The sequence below is a fragment of the Chanodichthys erythropterus genome, chromosome 19 (assembly GCF_024489055.1).
Source record: "Chanodichthys erythropterus isolate Z2021 chromosome 19, ASM2448905v1, whole genome shotgun sequence".
NCBI lineage: Eukaryota > Metazoa > Chordata > Actinopteri > Cypriniformes > Xenocyprididae > Chanodichthys > Chanodichthys erythropterus.
The window spans coordinates 23157688-23173140 of record NC_090239.1 but is presented as its reverse complement, the minus strand read 5'-3'; positions in this window follow the sequence as shown (position 1 = coordinate 23173140).

Sequence of the window (15453 nt, the reverse complement as noted above, 5' to 3'; positions counted from 1 at the left end):
GATTTCGACCAAGCAACAGCCGTGTGTGATGAAAGGTGTCCTGGTGGCAATAATCAAAAACAAAAAAGCAAGCCTAGAAAATGCAACAGCAAAAACTGTGTGCATTGGATTATATGAATTATAAAAGTGCAGTTTTCCCTAGATTATTCCATAAAACCTTTCCAGCTTTCCAGCACATATCCGAACCCCTGTGTTTTATTAGCCGCTCCTCCCTTTACACATTACCACAGCAATTTAATTTCAGCTTGGGCGGAATGATCTGCCAGCACCGCAACATTCCAGCAGCCAAATCTGTTTTTATGGCCCTAAACGGCACAGACCTAATGACCCCGTCTAATTACAAAGAGTCAATATTGTTGCATTCTAATCTTATTCCAATCGCAATAAGCTGAGCAATCGCTCACAGGCCTGAGTTCAGATCTATAAACAATGAGCCAATGTCACGACCAGAGGGGCTTTCCAGTTCTAGAATGACTCTTCGTTTGTGGGAATTAAAGTGTTTTGAATAAATGCTTTATGATATGATAAAAAAATCAGTGTTTAACCCAAAAGTCAAACATCCAATGTCATTTGAGAGCGGCAGCCTCATCCTGATAGATGATGACTGAAGCAGTCGATAGGAGAAGACGGTGACTTTATTAACGTCTCCAATTAGACATGAGATCAATATCACTGTGACATCCTGCCGATGAACGGGATCATCTGACAAACAGCGGCAGACGGTCACCTGAATGTGACAGAATCAAATGGATGAAGTCTGTCATTTGTGATTTTTTTCACCAGAATGCTTTGTGTTTACAGGAAATCCCAATTTGTGTGTGGAATACCTCATAAAATTGCAATTTTCATAAATTGATACCACACTCTAAAAAATGCAGGGTTAAAAACAACTCAAGTTGAGTTGAAAATGGATAAAACTAGCAATTGGACTGTTTTAACCCAGCGATTGGGTTAAATGTTTGCCCAGCTTTATTTAACTCAACTATTATTTAGAAATTACTGTATTGCTTACTGAAAAAGAACCCAAAATATGTTGAAAATTAACATTTATTAATAAGTTTTAAGAATAATTAAACAATAAATATTCATTAAATTGCTTATTAATAAATATTCACCTTTTGATTATTATTGTTGCCTCTAGTAATTATGTGTCTGATTTTTATTTCCAACATACTTTGGGTTCATTTTAGGACAGCCATATAGTCATTTTTAAACAATAGTTGAGTTAAATAAAACTACCCAGCACATTGGGCTGACTTAAAACAACCCATTTGCTGGGTTAAAACAACCCATTTGCTGGGTTAAAACATCCCAATCACTGGGTTAAAACATCCCAATTTCTGGGTTAAAACATCCCAACCGCTGGGTTTAATCAACCCATTTGCTGGGTTAAATCAATCCATTTGCTGGGTTAAAACATCCCAATTTCTGGGTTAAAACATCCCAATCGCTGGGTTAAAACATCCCAACCGCTGGGTTAAATCAACCCATTTGCTGGTTAAATCAACCCATTTGCTGGGTTAAAACATCCAATTTCTGGGTTAAAACATCCCAATTTCTGGGTTAAAACATCCCAATCGCTGGGTTAAAACATCCCAATCGCTGGGTTAAAACAACCCATTTGCTGGGTTAAAACATCCCAATTTCTGGGTTAAAACAACCCAATTTCTGGGATAAAACATCCCATTCGCTGGGTTAAAACATCCCAATCGCTGGGTTAAAACAACTAATTTGCTGGGTTAAAACATCCCAATTTCTAGGTTAAAACATCCCAATTTTTTGGGTTAAAACATCCAAATCACTGGGTTCAAACATCCCAATCGCTGGGTTAAAACAACCCAATTTCTGGGATAAAACATCCCAATCGCTAGGTTAAAACATCCCAATCGCTGGGTTAAAACAACCAATTTGCTGGGTTAAAACATCCCAATTTCTAGGTTAAAACATCTCAATTTCTGAGTTAAAACATCCCAATCACTGGGGTAAAACATCCCAATCGCTGGGTTAAAACATCCCAATTTCTGGGTTAAAACATCCCAATCGCTGGGTTAAAACATCCCAAACGCTGGGTTAAAACAACCCATTTGCTGGGTTAAAACATCCCAATTTCTGGGTTAAAACATCCCAATTGCTGGGTTAAAACATCCCAATTTCTGGGATAAAACATCCCAATCGCTGGGTTAAAACATCCTTATCGCTGGGTTAAAACAACCCATTTGCTGGGTTTAAACATCCCAATTTCTAGGTTAAAACATCCCAATTTCTGGGTTAAAACATCCCAATTGCTGGGTTAAAACATCCCAATTTCTGGGATAAAACATCCCAATCACTGGGTTCAAACATCCCAATCGCTGGGTTAAAACATCCCAATTTCTGGGTTAAAACATCCCAATCGCTGGGTTAAAACATCCCAATTTCTGGGATAAAACATCACAAACGCTGGGTTAAAACATCCCAATTTCTGGGATAAAACATCCCAATCACTGGGTTCAAACATCCCAATCGCTGGGTTAAAACATCCCAATTTCTGGGTTAAAACATCCCAATTGCTGGGTTAAAACATCCCAATTTCTGGGATAAAACATCCCAATCACTGGGTTCAAACATCCCAATTGCTGGGTTAAAACATCCCAATTTCTGGGTTAAAACATCCCAATCGCTGGGTTAAAACATCCCAATTTCTGGGATAAAACATCCCAAACGCTGGGTTAAAACATCCCAATCGCTGGGTTAAAACAACCCAATCGCTGGGTTTTATCCATTTTCCACGCAACTTCGGTTGTTTTTAACCCAGCATTTTTTAGAGTGCACAGTGAATGTGCTTTAAAGTCAAGTTGCATTTTTTTCTGTAGCACTTTATATAGTACAGATTGTTTCAAAGCAGCTTTACAGTAAGAAACTAAGAAAATAACTGTGGTAATGTTGCAAAGTTCATGAAACGAATACAATTTCAGCAGTAAAGCAGTTCTATAAGACAATATGTCAAAATGTCATTACTCAGACAAAATGTCATTATCCAGCTCAGCTTTTTTCTCATCCAATAGTGGCAGTGCATTTGAAACAACTCCAAAATATCTTCTTTTATATGATGACAGAAATATTGATAATTTTTTTTGTGTTGAACTATTGCTTTAAAAAAATGACATGTGGTACACTGCAAAACACTGGCTTTTCTCAGTGCATCACCTTGAAGCTTGTACGCGCTGCATGTTTTTAATCTGGTATCATTCTGTCGGCAGCCGCTGACGAACAACATAAAACAAAAATCCCTCCATTTCAACAGCATACTCTCTTGACCTGTCTGTCATAATCACAATCGGATTCAGTGCCGTGTTGGATTAATGGAGCAAAACACAAAAGCAAATCTCTTTTAACACACTATCAGTGGATTTACAGAGTCTCAAACATTTGATACAGGCCTGTTTGTGCACGTGCCTGAAAAACACAAATATGGCTCCATAAAGAGTCCTGTTAAAGGAAAGACATAATTTATTATTACCAATAAAAGGAGAAAACTGATGTTTTTGGTGTACTGGGACAAAATGGGCTACAGTGCAAAACTAAAACTGGGTTTTGACAATGAACTATTTTGGATGCATTTCAAGCATTTATTATCTATGTGTGCTGCAGCCTCATGCTTCAGTCATTTAGTCATTTTGTTCGTTTTCTTGGGACAAAATCAATGTGTACCGTCATGTCAGATATTATTTATGAATACTAATGAATCTAGCTTTCACTTCTTTAAAAATCAACCGATAATATAGGAATGTTTCAAACTGATTGTCACCTCTACTGAGATAATAATTATAAGTAATTATAATTTTAATAATATTGTAATGGTCATGTTCTATTTTGGTTTCATTTTCACTTTTCTTGTTGCCTGAGTTCTTGTCCTTGTTACTATGGTTTCTAGTCAGTTTAACACCTGTTCCTTGTTTGCTTAATTATCGTTCATTATGTATTTAATCCCTTTGTTTTTCCCAGTTCTGAGTTTGTCGTTGTCAATGTTTATGTGTAGTTGATTTGTTGATTCTCACATTCTAAAAAATGCTGGGTTAAAAACAACCCATGTTGGGTTGAAAATGGACAAACCCAGCGATTGGGTTGGTTTAATCCAGCAGCGATTGGGTTGTTTTAATCCACCGATTGGGTTGTTTTAATCCACCGATTGGGTTGTTTTAATCCAGCGATTGGGATGTTTTAACCCAGCGATTGGGATGTTTTAACCCAGCGATTGGGTTTTTTTAATCCACCGATTGGGTTGTTTTAATCTAGAGATTGGATTGATTTAACCCAGCGATTGGGTTCGGGATGTTTTAATCCAGCGATTGGGATGTTTTAACCCAGCGATTGGGATGTTTTAACCCAGCGATTGGGATGTTTTAATCCAGCGATTGTGTTGTTTTAATCCAGCGATTGGGTTGTTTTAATCCAGCGATTGGGTTCGGGATGTTTTAATCCAGCGATTGGGATGTTTTAACCCAGCGATTGGGATGTTTTAACCCAGCGATTGGGATGTTTTAATCCAGCGATTGTGTTGTTTTAATCCAGCGATTGGGTTGTTTTAATCTAGAGATTGGATTGATTTAACCCAGTGATTGGGTTTGGGATGTTTTAATCCAGCGATTGTGTTTTTTTAATCCAGCGATTGTGTTGTTTTAATCCAGCGATTGTGTTGTTTTAATCCAGCGATTGGGTTGTTTTAATCTAGAGATTGGATTGATTTAACCCAGCGATTGGGTTTGGGATGTTTTAATCCAGCGATTGGGTTTTTTTAACCCAGCAATTGGGATGTTTTAACCCAGCAATTGGGATGTTTTAACCCAGCGATTGGGATGTTTTAACCCAGCGATTGGGTTTTTTTAACCCAGCGATTGGGATGTTTTAATCCAGCGATTGGGATGTTTTAACCCAGTGATTAGGATGTTTTAACCCAGCGATTGGGTTTTTTTAACCCAGCAATTGGGATGTTTTAACCCAGCGATTGGGATGTTTTAACCCAGCGATTGGGTTGTTTTAATCCACCTATTGGGTTGTTTTAATCTAGAGATTGGATTGATTTAACCCAGCGATTGGGTTCGGGATGTTTTAATCCAGCGATTGTGTTGTTTTAATCCAGCGATTGGGTTGTTTTAATCTAGAGATTGGATTGATTTAACCCAGCGATTGGGTTTGGGATGTTTTAATCCAGCGATTGGGTTTTTTTAACCCAGCAATTGGGATGTTTTAACCCAGCAATTGGGATGTTTTAACCCAGCGATTGGGATGTTTTAACCCAGCGATTGGGATGTTTTAACCCAGCGATTGGGTTTTTTTAACCCAGCGATTGGGTTTTTTTAACCCAGCAATTGGGATGTTTTAACCCAGCAATTGGGATGTTTTAACCCAGCAATTGGGATGTTTTAACCCAGCGATTGGGATGTTTTAACCCAGCGATTGGGTTTTTTTAACCCAGCAATTGGGATGTTTTAACCCAGCAATTGGGATGTTTTAACCCAGCGATTGGGATGTTTTAATCCAGCGATTGGGATGTTTTAACCCAGCGATTAGGATGTTTTAACCCAGCGATTGGGTTGTTTTAATCCAGCGATTGGGATGTTTTAACCCAGCGATTGGGTTGTTTTAATCCAGCAAAATGTTTGTCCAACATGCTGAGTAGTTTTGTTTAACTCAACTATTGTTTAAAAATTATTGTATTTCTTGCTTAAAATGAACCCAAAGTATGTTGGAAATTAACCTTTATTAATGAGATTAATGAATAATAATTAAACAATAAACATTTATTAAATTTCTTATTAATAAATGTTCACCTTTTGATTATTATTGTTGCCTCTAGTAATTATGTGTCTGATTTTTAATTTCCAACATATTTTGGGTTCATTTTAAGCCAGCCCAGCACATTGGTCAAACATTTAACCCAACCGCTGGGTTTGTCCATTTTGTTTTTAACCCAGCATTTTTTAGAGTGTAGTGTTCATTAAAGTTTTAATAATTTTTTGTATGTTTAAATAGGAGTTAAAATTGTGTTTTGTTCCATGTCTCAATTTGAAATCACTGATTTCAAAGCAAAGGCATTAAGGTTCATGATAATAGCTCCTTTTTCATTAGAGATTGTGAAGTTTAATTCAATTTTATTTTGTTGCTGAAAGCCTGAATACAGGCAGCAGATTCCCTTCATCTGGATGGAGTGATTTAGCTTTCTGCCATGTGTGTCATAATGTCTGCCCATTAGTGTAATTAATGCCACTAATTAGTGGAGCATCATTAATACAAGTCTAATGCCAAACTGCATGAGTGTTACGGGTGGCTGGTAGAGAGATGAGGCAGATACGGATTTCCACGATTATAGAGACTTTACTTCAAACAATGGCAATGAACAACAGACAGACACCTTAACAAAACAGAGAACGGACCAGGAGTGCAGGGAGTGAGTGCATTATATAGGAGTGCTAACAATAGAGTCCAGGTGCAGGTGATCTGTGATGATGAGGAGCTGACGAGGGAAGTGAGTGCAGGTGTGGAGAACAGGAGGAACATGGGAATTGAAGTCCAGGGAAACAAGGGATCTGTAACAGTACCTCCCCCTCCCGGTAGGCGCGTCCTCGCGCCGTAGATGTAACAACCGGGAGGGGGGCGGGCGCCCTGGAGACCTCAAACCGGAGCAGGGGGATGAGTAGACTGGAGTGGAGGTCTCCAGGGCGGGCTCAAAAGCCATGGCGGGTCAGGGGCCGAAGGCAGCCATGGAGGGTCAGGGGCCGAAGGCTGCCATGGAGGGTCAGGGGCCGAAGGCAGCCATGGAGGGTCAGGGGCCGAAGGCAGCCATGGAGGGTCAGGGGCCGAAGGCTGCCATGGAGGGTCAGGGGCCGAAGGCAGCCATGGAGGGTCAGGGGCCGAAGGCAGCCATGGAGGGTCAGGGGCCGAAGGCAGCCATGGAGGGTCAGGGGCCGAAGGCAGCCATGGAGGGTCAGGGGCCGAAGGCAGCCATGGAGGGTCAGGGGCCGAAGGCAGCCATGGCGGGTCAGGTGCAGCGGGCAGCCATGGCGGGTCAGGTGCAGCGGGCAGACATGCAGCGGGCATACATGGCGGGTCAGGTGCAGCGGGCAGCCATGGCGGGTCAGGTGCAGCGGGCAGCCATGGCGGGTCAGGAGCCGAAGCCTTCGAGGCGTTGAGCCCAGGCGTCGCTGAAGGACTGGCGGGTGATGGCGGAACCGAAGGCTCCGCCGACCGAAGCGCAGCCGGGGCTCCAGAAGGCCGCAGTGAAAGCAGAAGGACAGCCAACAAAACGAACACCGGGGGAGTGAGGAAGCCAACTGAATCCGAGGGACGGAGTGACGGAGCGGAGACGGAGGAGTGAAGTCCAGAGGGAGGGCAGGCTGATGAATGACCAAGGTGTGAGTGGAGGCAGGATGGAGACTGGTGAAGCTGGAGGACTGATGGGCAACGGTGGAGCAGAGGGAGGTTGGAGCCGGGGTGAAGGTAATCGCCCAGAGGTCCGAGGTGGAGATCTGGGCGAGGGGGCTTGAGGTGGAGGTGCAGTATAGACATGACTTGGAGGAGGCGGGAGAGGGAGGCAGGGGGGGAAAACAGTCTTTGGGCTGGAGAGTTCAATCACAGAGACCATACGAGGAGCGGCTGGCTCGGCGGCGGCGGCTGGAGCGGCAGGCTCGGCGGCGGCGGCTGGAGCGGCAGGCTCGGCGGCGGCGGCTGGAGCGGCTGGCTCGGCGGCGGCGGCTGGAGCTGAGGGCTCGGCGGCGGCGGCTGGAGCTGAGGGCTCGTGGGCGTCGGAGACTGGATAACTTTGCTCGGCGTCGGAGACTGGAGAACTTTGCTCGGCGTCGGAGACTGGAGAACTTTGCTCGGCGTCGGAGACTGGAGAACTTTGCTCGGCGGCGGAGACTGGAGAACTTTGCTCGGCGGCGGAGACTGGAGAACTTTGCTCGGCGGCGGAGACTGGAGAACTTTGCTCGGCGGCGGAGACTGGAGAACTTTGCTCGGCGGCGGAGACTGGAGAACTTTGCTCGGCGGCGGAGACTGGAGAACTTTGCTCGGCGGCGGAGACTGGAGAACATGGCTCGGAGGAGACTGGAGAACTTGGCTCGGAGGAGACTGGAGAACTTGGCTCGGAGGAGACTGGAGAACTTGGCTCGGAGGAGACTGGGGTTGAGGGCCATTTCATCCCCTCAAATACAATTAAAATCCCCACAGGCACTGGAGCTGGCTCTGTGGGGACTGGAGCTGGCTCTGGAGATACTGGAGCTGGCTCTGGAGATACTGGAGCTGGCTCTGGAGATCCTGGAGCGGGCTCTGGAGATACTGGAGCGGGCTCTGGAGATACTGGAGCGGGCTCTGGAGATACTGGAGCGGGCTCTGGAGATACTGGAGCGGGCTCTGGAGATACTGGAGCGGGCTCTGGAGATACTGGAGCGGGCTCTGGAGATACTGGAGCGGGCTCTGGAGATACTGGAGCGGGCTCTGGAGATACTGGAGCGGGCTCTGGAGATACTGGAGCGGGCTCTGGAGACATTGGGGCCGCTTTCTTCCTCCTCCTCCGCTTACTGGGCCCAGTAGCGGAATATGGGTCCAGCCTGGGGCAGGCAGGGAGTTCGCTGGAGCGGTGTGCGGAGGAAGCCGGAGGTTGACTAACTGGCCCGGCCAACCGTGTTTCTGGATGGACCGGACGACAACACTGATCCTGAACCTCTTTCACTAAGAATTTGGAGCCATTCAACCACAAAATTAAATTGATAGTTTCGCTTAAGGAGAAACAAAAAACAGGTTCATCAAAACGGATAGTGTCGTCATCCAATCCATCCAAAAACAGGGAGATCAACTGAGCGTCGGGCCAGTTAGACAAGTAAGCAAGCTCAACGAACTCCTCCACATACCTCTCCAGCGAACGTCCTACCTGTAGGAGCCCGATAATGCGTTCGCTGGCTGTTAGGGTGAGAGGCGATGGAGGAGCTGGATCCCGGGAGCTGGGGAAAGTCTCCATTTTTTTGTTCGTGGAAAATCCGGTCGGTTTAGGTCCGTTCTTCTGTTACGGGTGGCTGGTAGAGAGATGAGGCAGATACGGATTTCCACGATTATAGAGACTTTACTTCAAACAATGGCAATGAACAACAGACAGACACCTTAACAAAACAGAGAACGGACCAGGAGTGCAGGGAGTGAGTGCATTATATAGGAGTGCTAACAATAGAGTCCAGGTGCAGGTGATCTGTGATGATGAGGAGCTGACGAGGGAAGTGAGTGCAGGTGTGGAGAACAGGAGGAACATGGGAATTGAAGTCCAGGGAAACAAGGGATCTGTAACAATGAGCAACAAAGACTTAATTTATAGCATCTGCTGTCATGTGAATTCTTCAGTCCACTATGGCTGACATCCAAAAGCATGATGTACACATGAAACAATGTTCATCAACTGTCAGTGAACACAGTCACAGAAGGATTTAAGTCTCACAACATGCAGCGACTTTCCTCGGAAATGAAATATGAAACGCGGTAAAGCCTTTCCCATTCAGCCAAGTATTTTTTAAAGTAAGTAAGTAATAAAAGATTAATTCAAACTCCATCCTCAAGATTAAACTCTAATCTGGGATGAACAATCCTGCGGGATGCGTTTGTCTCCATCAGTCAGGCACATAAGAAACTCATGTGTGCTCATACTCCAGCGTTAATGAAAAAACACAAGGACATCCATCCAACAAGAACAGTGAGATGTGAGAAAATCATGGTGTATTTTAATTCAGTGTGTGAGGCAGGTGTGCAATCAGAGGCTGCGCTTCATTTAAAGAGCTGAAATTGGCCTCCACTGCCACGGATTCATTAGAGCGGCCCGTAAATCAACGAGCTGTCAATAAATGTAGCCTTTAAATATTAATAAGAGGCTCCTTTCTTCATACACGATTGAACACATCCCCCATTCAGCAGAAGCTCCTGTTTGAGTCCTTTCTGCACGTCCGTGTCGTCTCACACCGGCATCACCTACTCAGCGTTTTTTTAGTAGGCCATTTACCAAATCACCAGGACAGAATGACACCTGATATGGAAAAGCAGTGAGTTGTGTGCGTTTAATCGTCTAGTGCTCAAAAATACTGATATTCTGTGTTGCAACAAAATGCAAAATGCTACAGCTCTCAAAATGTTGTGCACTGAAATGCTTTTGAATAGAACATTATTTTGTTTTATATACCATTGTGGGGCTTTCTAAAGATACTGTTCAGAAATTCAAACTTTAAAAAGGAATATTCCGGGTTTGATACAAATGAAGCTCAATGGACAGCATTTGTGGCATGTATTACCACCAAAAAAAAAAAAAAAAAAAAAAAATGTTTTATATATATATATATATATATATATATATATATATATATATATATATATATATATATATATATATATATATAAAATTTTTTATTTATTTTTTTTTTTTGTGGTAATACATAACTTGATTTTATATAATTTTTATAAATGTTTATTTATTATTTCAATTTATTTATTTTAAATAGAAGGTAAAAAGTCATATCTATCTATCTACAATACTTCTGTAGTATTTAATAATCTTAATGTTCATTTAAAAAATTTATTATATTTTTTCAAAACCAAATGTTGCATTTGTTAACATTACTTAATGCACTGAACTAACATAAACAATGACCAATTTTACATTAACAAAGATCAAATATAGCTGCGAGCAGCAATTATCGGGGTTCAAGCACTTTAAGGCCTTTAAGCGTAAAAGGGTATTATGTTTCCTTTAGCAAGCCTGTAACCTTCTTGTCATAGATGGAAGACCATTTATAGCCAATACAGGCAATTTACCAAAAATGGTTTTGAAAGATTTTTGAACAGTTATAGCGCCACCTATGGTCCAGTCACCGTAACATTTAGCAAGTTTGTTTAAAATCTTATGTCACATGAGCTCACCTATTTTTGTGAAGTTCTGAGTTTTCGTTTAGGAGTTGTAGGCTTTTGCATGCACCTGGCCACGCCCCTTTTCTAAATAACCTTTTATTGCTATCCAAAGAGTACAGTTAAACTTTTTTTTTTTTTTCAAAAATTATTGATAGAATTGTACTGCATTGGTTTTATTGAGGTTGAGCAAAAAAATCTAGTTCGCCAAAGTTGTTTTTTTACATAATCACAAATATTTAATGAATGATTTGATTGACAGTAGTAGTTCAAATTTCGTTCAGTATGATGAGATCTAACAAATGATATGAATATTGTGTACAGAGGCGTAAAATGTGGCACGCCCCTTGAATTTCCCAGAGGTCTCAAGGGCCGTGAGTCAAACAGGTCCAGCGAGTTTCATTCCGATCAGCCTCCATTAACCTTGTCTGATAGCTCCTCAAAATTCATTGGCCGAAGGCGGACATGCTTTTTGAGATACGCCAATGAAAATCATGGCATCTTGGACAAAGACACTGCATGTCAATTTTCAAGTAAATCAAACTAACGGTGAAGTAGTTATAGACATTTTAACTTTTTTTTCCTGTTATAGCACCACCAAGTGGCCCGTCTTTTTTTTTGCACAACCACAGAATGAGTTCTTACATATGTGTGCCAAGTTTGGTGAAAAAATCTCATTCCGTTCACAAGTTATAGCCATTTTAGTAAAAGTGGCTCCGCCCACTTTAAGCGTTTTGACGTCCCTTAGCAACCATGAATTGAAATTTCAACTTTCTTTTAATAATTATTGACAATCAGATTCAGAGAATGTTGCTGCACTGGTTTGATTCTGATTGTACGGAGCCCCGCACATTACATGCAGGATAAAAATAGTAGGTTAAATCACGTGCATGATTTACTAATTCGTTCCCTCGATTTGCTAAATCATGCATATGATTTATAAATCGAGGGAACGAATTAGTCAATCGTGTGCACAATTTAGCAAATTGAGGGAGCAAAGTTTTAAATCGTGAGTACTATTTATCAAATTAAGGGAGCGAATTATTAAATTGTGCGTACAATTTAAATCATGGGCATGATTTAGCAAATCTAGGGAGAAAAATAGTATATTGTGCAATATTTAGCAAATCAAAAGAGCGAAATAGTAAATCGTGCGTACAATTTAGCAAATCAAGAGAGCGAAATAGTAAATCGTGCGTACAATTTAGCAAATCAAGAGAGCGAAATAGTAAATCGTGCGTACAATTTAGCAAATCAAGAGAGCGAAATAGTAAATCGTGCGTACAATTTAGCAAATCAAAAGAGCGAAATAGTAAATCGTGCGTACAATTTAGCAAATCAAGAGAGTGAAATAGTAAATCGTGCGTACAATTTAGCAAATCAAGAGAGTGAAATAGTAAATCGTGCATACAATTTAGCAAATCAAGAGAGCGAAATAGTAAATCGTGCATACAATTTAACAAATCAAGAGAGCGAAATAGTAAATCGTGCGTACAATTTAACAAATCAAGAGAGCGAAATAGTAAATCGTGCGTACAATTTAGCAAATCAAGAGAGCGAAATAGTAAATCGTGCGTACAATTTAGCAAATCAAGAGAGCGAAATAGTAAATCGTGCGTACAATTTAGCAAATCAAGAGAGCTAAATAGTAAATCGTGCGTACAATTTAACAAATCAAGAGAGCGAAATAGTAAATCGTGCGTACAATTTAGCAAATCAAGAGAGCGAAATAGTAAATCGTGCGTACAATTTAGCAAATCAAGAGAGTGAAATAGTAAATCGTGCGTACAATTTAACAAATCAAGAGAGCGAAATAGTAAATCGTGCGTACAATTTAACAAATCAAGAGAGCGAAATAGTAAATCGTGCATACAATTTAGCAAATCAAGAGAGTGAAATAGTAAATCGTGCGTACAATTTAACAAATCAAGAGAGCTAAATAGTAAATCGTGCGTACAATTTAACAAATCAAGAGAGCGAAATAGTAAATCGTGCATACAATTTAGCAAATCAAGAGAGCGAAATAGTAAATTGTGCGTACAATTTAGCAAATCAAAAGAGCGAAATAGTAAATCGTGCGTACAATTTAGCAAATCAAGAGAGCGAAATAGTAAATCGTGCGTACAATTTAGCAAATCAAAAGAGCGAAATAGTAAATCGTGCGTACAATTTAGCAAATCAAGAGAGCGAAATAGTAAATCGTGCGTACAATTTAGCAAATCAAAAGAGCGAAATAGTAAATCGTGCGTACAATTTAGCAAATCAAGGGAATGAAATAGTAAATCGTGCGCACTATTTAGCAATATCGATTTATAAAGTGACATCGCCATCTACTGGCCTGACAGCAGAATGCAGCATTTTTTGTCGTTTTCATGGATCCATGTGAATGGGGTTCGTTTTGAAAATGCTGTCGACTCAAAGAAAAAACGTCTCCATTTTTAGTATATCGTTTTCGTGTAAACGTACCCTTAGCCTATAGACAAAGATCTGAGAGTCACAAATACATTTTTGTCACTTTTCAGACACTTTGGAGTCTTTTTCTTCTCTGAGCCGAATGTTAATGTTCACACTGAAGGTGCTGGTAAATTACCATGATTCATTCAGCTGTCAGTTTGCAGTCGGTATGAAAGCAGGGTCAAATCCCCGTGGGCTGAGTGACCTGTCGGATAAAGATTCGCGGAGGCCAGCTGGACTTTAACTTGGTGTCAAGGACCCTTCTCATCGAGGAATTTACATAACAACATAACAGACTGTATTCATTAGAATCTCGCGGCGTGTGAGTGACGTGTGTGCCGTCAGGCGTCTGAGAAGAGACTTCACTCACTATCAGTGTTTTACCATCATCTTTCATGCAGGATTACAGGCTGCCATTAGAAATGCTGCAGCTCAGCTGAATGTTACTCATGTTTAACAGATTCCTCTCGCAGTAGAAACACAGAAACACACACAGATGAGAACTGAAACACTCATCATCATCAGTAACCGCTCACAACCCTGAAACACATTCAACACTCCAGAAACTGCATGAACCCACCAAACAAAAATATGTTTAAAAAACGTTTCACTAATGTTCTGAATGTTCTCTGAATGTTAAAAACATCCAGTTTTTTAAATGTTTAACATGTTTTTTTCTTGGTTATGTGAACGTTAAGGGAACCTTCCATTTTATAATTCTTCAAACATTATGTAAATGTTACTTTTGAATGTTCTCTGAATGTAAAGTAATAACATTTAAAAAACATTAAACGAACCTCCAACTAAAACTTTTCAGAAATGATCCATGAACATAACACTAATAAACACCAGATAACTTTGCACAAACGTTCCATTAACATTACTGGATAACCTTGCCAGAACGTTCCGAGGTTCTCTTGAAGTTATAAACAAATGTTCTTCAAGTAACATGAAATAAATATTTGTTTAAAGTTATCTGCACTTTAATAATGTTCTCAAAACGTTAGCACAAAAACATTATTTATACATAAACACTGTAAATCATATTTTCATGATTTGTTATCAATATATTTTTTGTTCTGTCAAATCAACTTAAATTATTAATGTGCTTCAGATAACAATATTTTGAGTTTCTGTTGATTAAACAAATCGCCTTCATTGTGTTAACTCAAATTTTTAATTTCAATGAACTCAAAATTTGAAGGCAACCAGAAAACGTACTTTTTAAAGTTTTAAAGTTTTTTAAAATTCTTTTTTACAGTGTAGTTTTTTTAGTTGGACATTCATCTAACGTTTTTTAAATGTTACTACTTGTTTCAGAACATTCAGAGAACATTCAAAAGTAACGTTCACATAACGTTTGAGGAATGATTAAATGGAATGTTCCCTTAACGTTCACACAACCAAGAAAAAAACTTTTTCAAAACATTCAGAGAACATTTAAAAATAACATTTTCATAACTTAATGGGAACGTTGGCAAAACGTCATTAGAACATGTTTTTGTCACACTTTTTACTCCAGTGAATATTTCCTAGGGTTTATGTTTGAGAGGTAATTTACATTAAGGTCTTGTCTACCAAAAAGCATTTGTATATTTGCACCTTTATTTCTCAGAATAAGAGATACTGTTTATTCTTTTGTGACAACATGCCCCAAGAGCACTGCATGTTATCACCTGCCATTAAACGGACTAAAGGCTTCTCGACTATCGCAGTAAATCTGTTTGAAAATTTTGAAAAGCATTACTTTAACCATTAACAATTTTCTCATTCAAACAATACTTAAATATAAGTTTCAGTTGACTATTACATAATAATACAAACCTTGTGTGTATATGTGTGTTTTAAATGTCCCTTACATATGGCAATAACACATGAACATTGTAGTAATTATATAATGGACATCTATTACATGTATTATTCATATGCTTTATGAAAGCTTGACACAATGAATTACAGTACGCCTCATCAAGCACATGTTTGCTCTGTATGTCATTCATCTGCATGTCTTCGGCTTGAGGTTACTGCCATCTTCAGGTGCAACAGTGCTGGTGTTTTACTAAGATGTGGCCTCTAGGTGCTGATAGT